We start from the raw sequence: 11482 nt of genomic DNA on the forward strand, positions 1-11482 counted from the left end.
TTCATATATGAAAGAATACACAGGAATAGCTAAGAAGAGAGAAGGAAGCCACTTGAGAAGGGACTCCTGATACCAAGAAAATGAAAACTTTCTAGAGAATGTCTGTAATTACAATATCTTGTCAGAAGAGAGAAATAAGGCAGAAGAAATGGCTCAGTGGTTAAGAGCATTGCCTGCTCTTCCAAATGTCCTGAGTTCAATTCCTGGCAAACACATGATGGCTCACAACCATCTGTAATGAGGTCTGGTGCCCTCTTCTCTCCTGCAGGCATACACACAGATAGAATATTGTATATATAATAAATAGATATTTTAAAAAATAAAAAAGAGACAAATAGCTGAATAAAATAGGTGAGAACACTCCAGAAGATAAGGCAGAAAGATTATAAGTGCCACTGAGGATGGAATACTCCAAGGAAACAAGGCCTTCTAGACACAACAGGAATGATGCCCTTATAAACTCACAGAAACTGTGGCAACATGTGCATGGCCTGCATAAGTGGACGCAAGCCTCCATACCTAATTATAAAGTTATCTATCTCTGATTAATAATACTCATAAAGAAAAAATAGTTTTCTCCACGATGAGTCTCACTGGATATGAAACCAGATTTAAGAGCAAGATCTATGCCTGGCACTAACTAGTTAACACAAAATGAACTCGATGTATTTGGAGGGTTTCTGCCAAATAAGGTATCATATGGGTAATTTTTTAAATCTTATATGTCTTTTGCTTTTAAATTATGGTTTCAGTGTTGTGGGATATTCTTTTTGAACATTGTGAAAATTTGTCTTTACCAAGGCAACTTCTGTTTGGTTTTAAAAAAAACTGAATGGCCAATAGCAAGACAGGACTTCCAGGCAATGATAGGAACTCTTGGAAGAAAGTCATAATTTACTAATAAGCAGAGTAGACTTATAGTATGGAGGAGAGGTAACGAGCCATGTGGCAGAATGAATATTAATATTAATGGGTTAAGTTTTGAGAGCTAGTTGAGAACAAGCCTAAGCCAAGGCCAAGTATTCATAGTTAATAGGAAATCAACATGTCATTATTTCGTCACTGGCAGTCCAAAGATATTATGACTACACTTCAGATTTTGTTCTGACGGGTTTTCTCGGTGTGTGAATGTGCGTTTTTCTTGTGTTTTTTTATGCCTTTCTTTTTTTCTGTTTATCTGTTTGTACTGACCTATTCTGGTTTTCTTTTATTCTATCTTAGTTTATATTATTTTGTTAATCTTGTTTGTTTTCTAATGAGAGCAAGAGATAGAAAAGGTAAAGGTTTGGGGGAATGGGGAGGAATGGGGAGTTTGGGGGAGAGGAAATGGTAATCAGAATATATTGTATTAAAATGTATTTTCAGTAAAGAAAGAACTGCTGTTAAATAAAAGAATAGAAATGTGCACTCTATGCTCTCTCTCTCTCTCATGTAAGAATGTGATATAAAAAACATATTACCTATCCTTTGTGCAAAATAAATGTAAGTGCTATTAGAGCAGAAAGTGAAGAATATACTATTCCTTCAGTGAAGGATATGAAAGAAATGGGAAAGGAGAAAAAGTTGGGAATGTGTAGTACTTTTTAAAAAGACAGTTTTATTCTGGGTTATGTGAATGACAGTAATATTTCCCATACCAACAATATAAATACATTTAGAGTTCTATACCAGCATCTGTTGTGGAATATTAGTTAAAGAGATGTTTATGCTGTGGAATATTTGTTTAATTATACAAAGATGTGTTGCATTTGTTTAACTCTGTAAAGGTATGTTACTTTGCCTGCTTAAAACACCCATTTGGGCTAATAAAGATGTGAACAGTCAATAGCTAGCCAGAGAAGAATTAGGCAGGCCTGGCAGGCAGAGAGAATAAATAGGAGGAGAGAAGAGAAAGAAGGGAAAAAAGGAGTAGAAGGGACACAGGGGCCAGCCACCAAGCTACACAACAAGCTGTGGTGTTAAGAAGTAAATAAAAATATAGAGAATAGAGAATGATAAAATACCCTTGAGGCAAAATGTAGACAGAATAATTTAGGTTAAGAAAAGCTGGCTAGAAACATGGTAAACTAAGGCCAGGAACTCACAAGTAAGAATGAGTCTCTGTATATAGAATAGCCACGTCCCAAAAGTTCCAGCGCCAGTTCTGGATGAAGGTGTGAGGAATGAGGAAAAGTCACTTCCAAATATAATGTGTCTCTGATAAAATGATGGACTCCCCTACCTCAAAGGTCAGCCCAAACTTCTCACTAGCATTAATTCATTCTGGGAAATTTGGGGACTGTGATTCTGCTATTGCGACTAGTCAATGTGAGAGAAAAATATTTTTTCCTCTTTAGTGTCTGAGGGATACCCAGCCAGGTGCAATCTCGAGAGCGGCCGACATTTAAGACAAAGCTACTCTGGTGAATAAGAACTAGAGAGAGGCTCCCACACCAGATTTATGGGGAGACACCTGTAGAAGGCAGTGAAGGGTTGGGTGAATGACAGGCAAGGACGCACTGAAAAAGACAGGCAGCAGCTCCTCAGGAACTGAAGGCCCCACCACTCTGAGCTCACACCACTTGCATGTTAATGAGAAATCTCTGCCACCTTGTGAGGACACTGATGATCCCATGCGTGAGGTTGGGGAACAGTCCTACATCTGAAGTCACTTACCTTCTGGTTCAGTGCTGGTGAAACTGAGAATCCTGAGTTTCAGGTCCACGAAGGCCTTAGGTTGTTGCAGCCTCTTCCCTCTCACAGATGATCTACTGTTGGGTGAGAAGTGAGTGCGCTAAGACAAAAATCCCAACACACACCTCAGGGCTCTATTTCCTTCTCCTGTCCTCTTCATTCACTTATTATTATTTCTACTTTTAAAATAGAACATTTTATTATTTGGAAAGTTCACAATGCATAAAATGTATTCTATTAATATCTGACCCCAGTACTGCCCACATATGCTCCTGGATCAATTCCCCCCTCTAAATGCCTCCCCACCTTATGTGCTCTTTTTCACAGACATTGGGTATGATTCGTTCTACTTAACCCAAACTGAGTTTTAACTTAATAATCTACTGTACATTACTACTGTGAGTATCTGCTGCATAGCTGTTGGGGACAGTAGTTGACTTTAACACTTTCTGTGCATCCTTCTATATATAGTTTAGCTATTACAGTGGTTTCTTTTCTTCTTTCTTTTTGGGACTTGATACTGAGCCTTCCACAGAGGGCTATACACTATGAAAAGATAAACCTGAAGGTGTCACATACCCATCCAACGTGATACAGAAGTCACAACAAAAAATTATAAGAAATATGAAAAAGCCAGGCAAATGAATATATCTCCTCAATGCCATATCAAAAAAATGCAGAAGTACTTACAATGCTGAACACATAGTCTAAACGTATACTTGAGAAAAAAAGTATGGTTTGAAACTGAACAAACCAGGGGTGGGAGGAGTCAGTAAACATAAGTACTTCATGGTTTTTGCTTCCAGATTTCTGTCTTAAATTCTTACCCTGACTTCCCTGGATGATGGACATATAAGAGGAAAAGTTAAATAAAACCTTTCCTCCCCAACTTGTTTTCAGTTATTGTGTTATCACAGAAACAAGAAAGCAAACTGGAGCAAGAATGTATAGACTATTACATTCAATAGCTACAGGATACATATCTTCTCAGCAGTCCATGGGATAATCTGTGATACAGATACCAATGTAAGTCACTGGGCAAGTAAAAACTATTTAAAATTAAAAATAACGTTTTCTATTTTATCAGATCCGAAAGCAGTAAAATTATAAATCACTATCAAGGGAAATGACAGAAATGAAACAATCCAAATAAAATTAAACATTATACCACAATGGTCTATAGATAAAGGAAGCAATCAGGAATTACTGAAATCTGGTTTGGTAAATCTAAGAAACACCTCAAGGAATAGAAGTTATTGCCATTGTGCTCAGCTGCCTAAGAGAACTTGAAGCTAGGACACTACTGTGAAAGTCACCACACATTTCAGGCCTAGGACTTGGAGGAACTTGACTGGAAACAGCCCTCAAGTCTCATCCATAAGGACTAGGTCTTACAATTTTCAATGTGCTATGCCAGCTGCTAACAGAGAAAGGCAATCAATAATCATATGTAGCTTTGAACCCATTGTCTTAGTTGTTTTTCTATTGCTGTGAAGAGACACCATGACCAAGGAAAATATGAAAAAGTAACATTTAATTAGGGGTTTGCTTACAGTTTCAGAGGCTTAGTCCTTGAAAATCAAGGTGAGGAGTAAGGTGACTGACTGGCAGGCAGGTCTGGCGATGGGGCAGTAGCTGAGAGCTTACTTCCTCATCTGCATGCAGGAGGAAGAGAGAAAGTGAGACTGGGCCTGGAACTGGCTTTTGAAATGTCAAAACCCACTGCCCAGTAACAGGCTTTCTCAAACAAGGCCACAATCCCTAATCCTTCCTAAATAGTTCACCAACTAGGAATCAAACATTCAAATACTTGAGCCTATGGGAGCCATCCTCGTTCAAACTACTCCATCCTACTCCCTGGCCCCCATAAGTCTGGAGTCCTATCTTAATGCAAAATGCACTCAGTCCAACTTCAAATGTCCCCACAGTCTTTCAGTCTTCAGACTGTTTACAATTCCAGAGCTTAAAGTTTCTTGTGAGACTCAGGGTAATCTCTTAACTGTAAGCCCTGTAAAATCAAAATAAAAAATCAAATTACATACTCCTAACATTGAATGACACAAAAATTATATTACTATTCCAAAAGAGAGGAGGAAAGGGTCCATAGTGAATAAGTACTGGAGCAAAGCAAGACTGAAACCCTACACACAAATTTTGTATCTCTATGATTTATGTTAAAGCGATTATTTGATGAATCTTCATACCTCCCACTCTTCCTAGTGTTGTTGACTACATCATCAGTTTTCCTTAACAATGGAGCAAGATTCCACAACCCCTTTACACCTGTATCTCCCTTTAAAGAAGACAGAACCATGGGACTTAAGGTACCAACTTACGTTTACCTGGGTTAAAACCTGTCCCATCCATGACTTACATTTACATGAGCTTTGACATGGTAATAGATTCTGATAGAATACCCTGGCAGCTGAAAACCAAAAGTCCTGCTGAGACTGTCTTAATGTCATTGTGCAACTGTTATCAGTCAGCCAAATTCATATCTCAGGGAGAACTGTTTTTGAGACAGTTCCCAAGATGTCCTGCTGTTGTGGAACAATCTTTCTATATGCTATGAATATGTATTACTCTCATTGGTTAAAAAGAGCTCAATACTCTATAGCTGGGCAGGAGGAGGTTAGATGGGAAAACTAGACTAAAAGGATGCTGGATGAAGAAGTACAGAGTCAAAGGAGTGACCAGCCAATGGCAGAATGAATCAGACACAGAAAATGGGACAGACATAAAGCTAAACAGCAGAATGTAGGCTAACAGATATGGGTAAATTTAAGTTATAACAGCTCGTAAGTACTAAGCCTGAGCTACCAGATGAGCATTCAAAATAAAAGACGCAGTGTGTTTCAGAGCAGCTGCAGGACAGGAAAATTTCACCTACACAAATGGCACCCAACTTTCAGGACCATATACATTCACATAAAGCCAGATAAGCTTTAAAAAAGGAATCTAAACACACAGTCAAACTCGAATTCCTGGTACCACTGTTTTCTTGTTTGCTAGAGGCAAACAGAGGCATGCCTACTTTAAGATGCATTTTCCTGGTTTGTGTTACCAGCATGGATGGGTCTTTTGGGAGGCCCTGCTACTGAACACTTAAATGGGGTTTATGACCAGCAAGCAATGCTACTTGGTGGCAGCATGGACTCAACACTTCCCAGAGTTGGGGCAGTAAATGCTGCTCACACCTGTACCTCTGACATGAAGCTCGGCTCTCAGGGAACCAAACAGGGCAGAATCAGCTGCCAAGGCACAGGCTTTGGTCCTAGCCACACCACTTAACAGTTTGAAATTTGGCTCATGTGGTCAGAAAAGGACAGAGATACTCAGTAAAGCAGGATCAGATGGGAAAAGCCTCTAAATGTGTCACAGTGTGTTTAATAATATGCACAGACTTGGAAGAGAAAGAGAAATGGTATATAAAATAGTTTTAAAATAATTAGGTCCTAAAAGAGTAAAATAATAAAAAAGCAACAGCAAAATAAAAATTAAAAAAACATAGAGAGTCTGGATCATGTATGTTATTCTGTCATCTTTGAAGTTTTTGGTTTCTAGAACATACTGTATTGTAAGGACTGCTTGATTAAACCTATATATATATATATATATATATATATATATATATATATATATATATATATATAAAATGCCTTGACCTCCAAATTTTAAGTCAAAATATGTATTGCTTTGCAGGAGAGGTTATGCTTTTATTTCCACAGGAAATGAGAGGCTGTGGATTCATTCTGGGTTAAAGAAAATCAGGTCTGAAAGAGAAAGATCCTCTGAAACCCTAACTAAAGAACTAAAAGATATGCAATGCATATTTTATCTACTTAAACACATAAAAAATCATATTTGGCTGACTTATGTACAATGCACATTCTATACTAGAATTAATGTGAATATATAATATCTTTAAAAGTTTATGTATTTTCAGAGCAAGCTGACCAAACACCTATGAAAACTGATATCCCTGGTGATCCAGAATTTCATAATTCTTCTTTTAGAGTCTCCTCAAAATTCTTCATCCAAAACAGCTTCAAGGCTGCTGGCTGAGAATGTCCAGCCTCACAGACTTCTGCAGCTGGCACTTCAATAAACGTACAGTCAAAATCATATTAAATTTGGAAAACTGCAAAGCATTTTTTTTCTCAAGTCAGCAACGAGAAAGTATGATCCACCCTCTCCAATCTCACTCAATGTGCTGAATGAAGATTCAGTTCACTGTAGTAAAGCAAGAGAAAATGCAAATGATGCACAAAAAGTAAAGGGAGATGTCTAATGATTTCTAAGAATCTTTGCTATAATCCCATAATTAAAAGACCTCAAATGCTCTAACATAAAACATTAGGGTTTGGTAAAAGCAGCAAAAACCAAAAAAACAATTCAGTATTACAAGATAAGTGCAAACATTGACGCTTTTCCATATTCCAATAATCATGACATTGACAAATCAGGAAAACAATTCAATGCAAAACTGCTTCAAACATTAAATACTAAGGAACAGACTTAACGAGGATGTGAAAGACTGAAACAGCTAATTTAATAACAGTGAAGGAAGAAATCGAAGAAGACAGTAGAAGACGGAAAGCCCTCTTACATCCAGGAAAAAAGCAAGTAAATATTAGCTGCTTTCAAATTATGTCATGGAGCAATAGAAACAAAAACAGCATGCTATTGCAACAAAACGAGATGTGTAAGTCAGTGGAATGAAATAGCAAACCCTGAAATATGATCATCTATCTAGAATCACCTGATTATTGAAACATCCACTGAAGTAAAGGAAATCATGTTACAACACTTTAGTTAATTTTTGCTATTTTAGCAAAACTAACCATCTAAATGTAGAGAGACTAACCTGTATTCCTGTCTCTCTTTACAAACATCAGTTCAAAACCAATCAATGCTCCTAGTGTAAGATGTGACATCCTGAAACTTCTATAATAAAAACACTTTATAGGCACTGTATAGGAACTGTAAAGCCTCTTTAAATGCATTCTGGAAACTGCCCAGGAAACAATATCAAAAACTGATAAATTAAATTTCAAGAAATAAAAATCTGGCCAGGAGGTGGTGGTGCATGCCTTTAATCCATGCACTCGGGAGGCAGAGGCAGGCAGATCTCTGTGATTTTGAGGCCAGCCTGATCTACAAGAGCTAGTTCCAGAACAGGTTACAAAAGCTACAGAGAAATCCTTTCAAAAAAAAAAAACGAAAAAAGGAAAAATTAGAAAAAAAGAAAAGGGGTATATAGAAATGATAGGATAAAAGGGTAAATCACTGAACTTACTTTAATCCAAAAATCAACTATTAATCTGAAATATGTTACATTGATATATATATATTTTGATACATTTTTCCTCTTTTTGTATTGTTTTTATTGAGCTATACGTTTTTTAATCTGCTACCCTTCAACCAATCTCTATTTTTAAAAAATATCTTGATTTCAAAATTTAAGTCAAAGATATATTACTTTGGAGAAAGGCTATGCTTATATTTTGACAGAAAATGAGAGACTATGCATTCATTCCAGGTTAAAGAAAATCAGGTTTGATCAAGGAAGACCCCATGAAAAATCTAACTACAAACATAAAGAAAATAACCTAGAAGAACTATAAGATATGCAAAATATATTTTACCCGCTCAAACATAAAACAAACATAAATCATCTTTGGTTGACTTACATACAATTAACAGTCTATACTTGTATTAATGCAGAGATGTATCTTACCTTTAAAAGCATATCTTCAGAGCAAGGAGATCAAACACCAAAAGAAAAACAGATGGCCTAGGTGATCCAGCATTTCAAAATGCCTCTGTGACAGTCTCCTCAAAATTCTGCATCCAGAATTGCTTCAAGGCTGCTGTCTCAGATCATACTCCAGTCAGGACTTGACCATAATTGTAAATTTTCCCAGGATCCCCAAAAGAAAACAGTGCCCACATCAACAGGAAGTAGTCTAGAGAACAACGTCCACATCCCAAAATGATGGATTATATTTACTAATTATTATTTAAGGTAGATTGGTTGCAAGTTGTTATTGGTAATGGTCAGGAAAAAAAACAAAAAAGTTTATATTCAGGGATCTTGTTCTAAAAACAAAGGTTGGCAGGCAGTGGTGGTGAACAGCTTTAATCCCAGCACTCAGGAAGCAAAGGCAGGCCGATCTCTGTGAGTTTGAGGACAGCCTGGTCTACAAGAGCTAGTTCCAGAACAGGAACCAAAAGCTACAGAGAAACTCTGTCTATAAAAAAACAAAAAAAGAAAGAAGGAAGGAAGAAAGGAAGGAAAGAAAGAAAGGAAAAGAAAAGAAAAAAGAAAGAAAATGGGGATATAGAAATGATAGGATAAAAAGGTAGATTATTGATTTACTTTAATCCAAAAAGCAAAAACAACTATTACTCTGAAATATTTTACATTGATAAGAATTTTGATTTTTTGATACATCTTTTCCTCTTTTCTTTTTTGTATTGCTTTTACTGAGCTACAAAGGTTTTTTTTTTAAATCTGCTCCCCTTTCTTCCTCCCTTTTCCTCTTCTACACTCTCCAGTGACTTGCACACTCCCAATTTATTCAGGAGATCTTATACTTTTCTCCTTCATATGTAGATCCATGTATATCTCTCTTAGAGTCCTCTTTGCTACTTAGGTTCTCTGGAGTTATGGCCTGTAGACTGGGTTTTCTTTGCTTTATGTCTTAAAGTCACTTATAAGTGTATATCCACCCATTTGCCTGCAAATTTTGAGATGTCATTACTTTTACCACTGGATATAACTATATTATGCACCACAATTTTTTCTTTCTTTATCTTGTTTTTTAAGACCGAGTTTCTCTTTGTAGCTTTGGAGCCTGTCCTGGAACTCACTATGTAGACCAGGCTGGCTTTGAACTCACAGAGATCTGCCTGCTTCTGCCTCTCCAGTGCTGGGATTAAAGGCGTGCACCACCATGCTCAGCTATACCACATTTTCCTTATCCATTCTTTGGTTGACGGGCATTTAGGCTGTTTCGTAGTTCTGACCATTACATATGATGCTGCCAAGAACATACCTGAGCACATGTCCTTATGGTATGATTGAGCATCCTTTGGGTATATACCCAATTGATGAAAATTTAACTTAGTTATACTGTATGTATATTTATATTCTTATTTAAAGTATTGTGTTTAAGCAGCCCATTTAAAAATGCAATGTATAATTAAGAAATACAGATTAATAATCATATATAATAGTCAAACTTATAGTCATGTTAGGTATGTTTTCAAGGTCATCAACAGCTACATTTAGGCAGATAGATGGTCTTCAAACACTACAAAGACCTACAGAATATGACATTTAATACATTTAATAACTTAAGACTTTTAATAACAGTGAGACATGTCTGCTCCTGGCAGCACCAATCTATTTCAGAAAAGGTGATGGGCATCAAAGAACATCTGTATGGATTTTGCTTTCCTTATGGGAAAAACTAGCTTTATAAAATGTCTCTCAGCAGAGATATCTGGGAAAATGCATTTTAGACTTGTAAAATTATTTTAAATGTTTTATAGATAAAAGTCAGGCATGGAGGCAAACACTTATAACTCTCACATTCAGTATGCAGAGGCATGTATATCGTTTCCAACCAGACACAGCAGGGAACTGAAAAATTTCTAAATGCCTTGGAAATGAAATCACACACATCACCAACAGGTATCTCTATTGCAGATGCAAAAGTATTTTAAAATGCATATTAAATAAACTGGAAGGAAATCAGCATCTACCATTTTAAAAGTCTGATATATGAAAACTAACAGGAGAAATATGCAAAAAAAAATGATGAGTTCTTTTCTTTGTGGGGGTTGTTTACTTTTTAAGACAAGCCCTTATATCTACTCAGGGTGAAGCAAACAGAAAGAAAGGCAATATTTTCCTGTTATTGTTGGCTGTGTATTTTTTATACAAGGATACATCAGTTACCCAGGTTGATGCAAATAATGATGATTTTGTTATTGCTGTTTGTTTTTATTTTGTTGTTGTTTTTTGTTTTTTTTCCCTGAGAGAAGACCTCGCCATGTATCCAGGCGGAGGCAGAACTTGGAGTCGGCTTACTTCAGCCTCCAATATGGCACCACACCCTGCTCAGAAATATAGACTAATAGGTGAAAGAATGTGAAGCATTTTAAATAGAGAATATAGAGCAATTGATCACATAATTGATGTGACCTCAGAAACTCACACCTCAAGTGAACAGGGCTGGACCGAGGCCTCGAGGAAACAAGCCGGGACCTTGAACGAACAGGCGAAGAAACTCTTCCTCGCGAGAACTGGGCTGCCTCGCGCGAACAGGGCCGAACTGTTAAGAAATCCGACGAAATCGATGATTAATCCCCAAATAGGTTCAGTTTATGAAAAGAAACTTCCGTCGTCACTTACCTGACTAGGGGAACGGGGAGAATTTCCCGACTTCTTCAGCACCTCAGAAGCGGCAGCTGAGACGAGAGAGCGAGAACTTCAAAAGCCGCTTGAGGACCCCAGCCGGTCCTCTTCAGAGTTAGTGCGCCCAATGGAGGACTCCAATTGGCTAGCTGGGGTCACCTGACTGCTCTCCAACTCCTTCCGCATGCTGCGGCTCACGAGGCCCCCGGCGGCACGTCCAATTTAGGTGTCTATGCCATTGCCTACATCTTTGTGAATTAAAAATTTTATATGGACTATATGAGTGTGCCTTAAACACTGAATGACCAGAGAATTCCACTAAGCCCGGTCTCAAGCTTGGAGAAAAATAGTCAAATAGAATGAACAAAAGAACACAAGATT

This window comes from Microtus pennsylvanicus, chromosome X (assembly GCF_037038515.1).
Source record: "Microtus pennsylvanicus isolate mMicPen1 chromosome X, mMicPen1.hap1, whole genome shotgun sequence".
In the NCBI taxonomy this organism is placed as follows: domain Eukaryota; kingdom Metazoa; phylum Chordata; class Mammalia; order Rodentia; family Cricetidae; genus Microtus; species Microtus pennsylvanicus.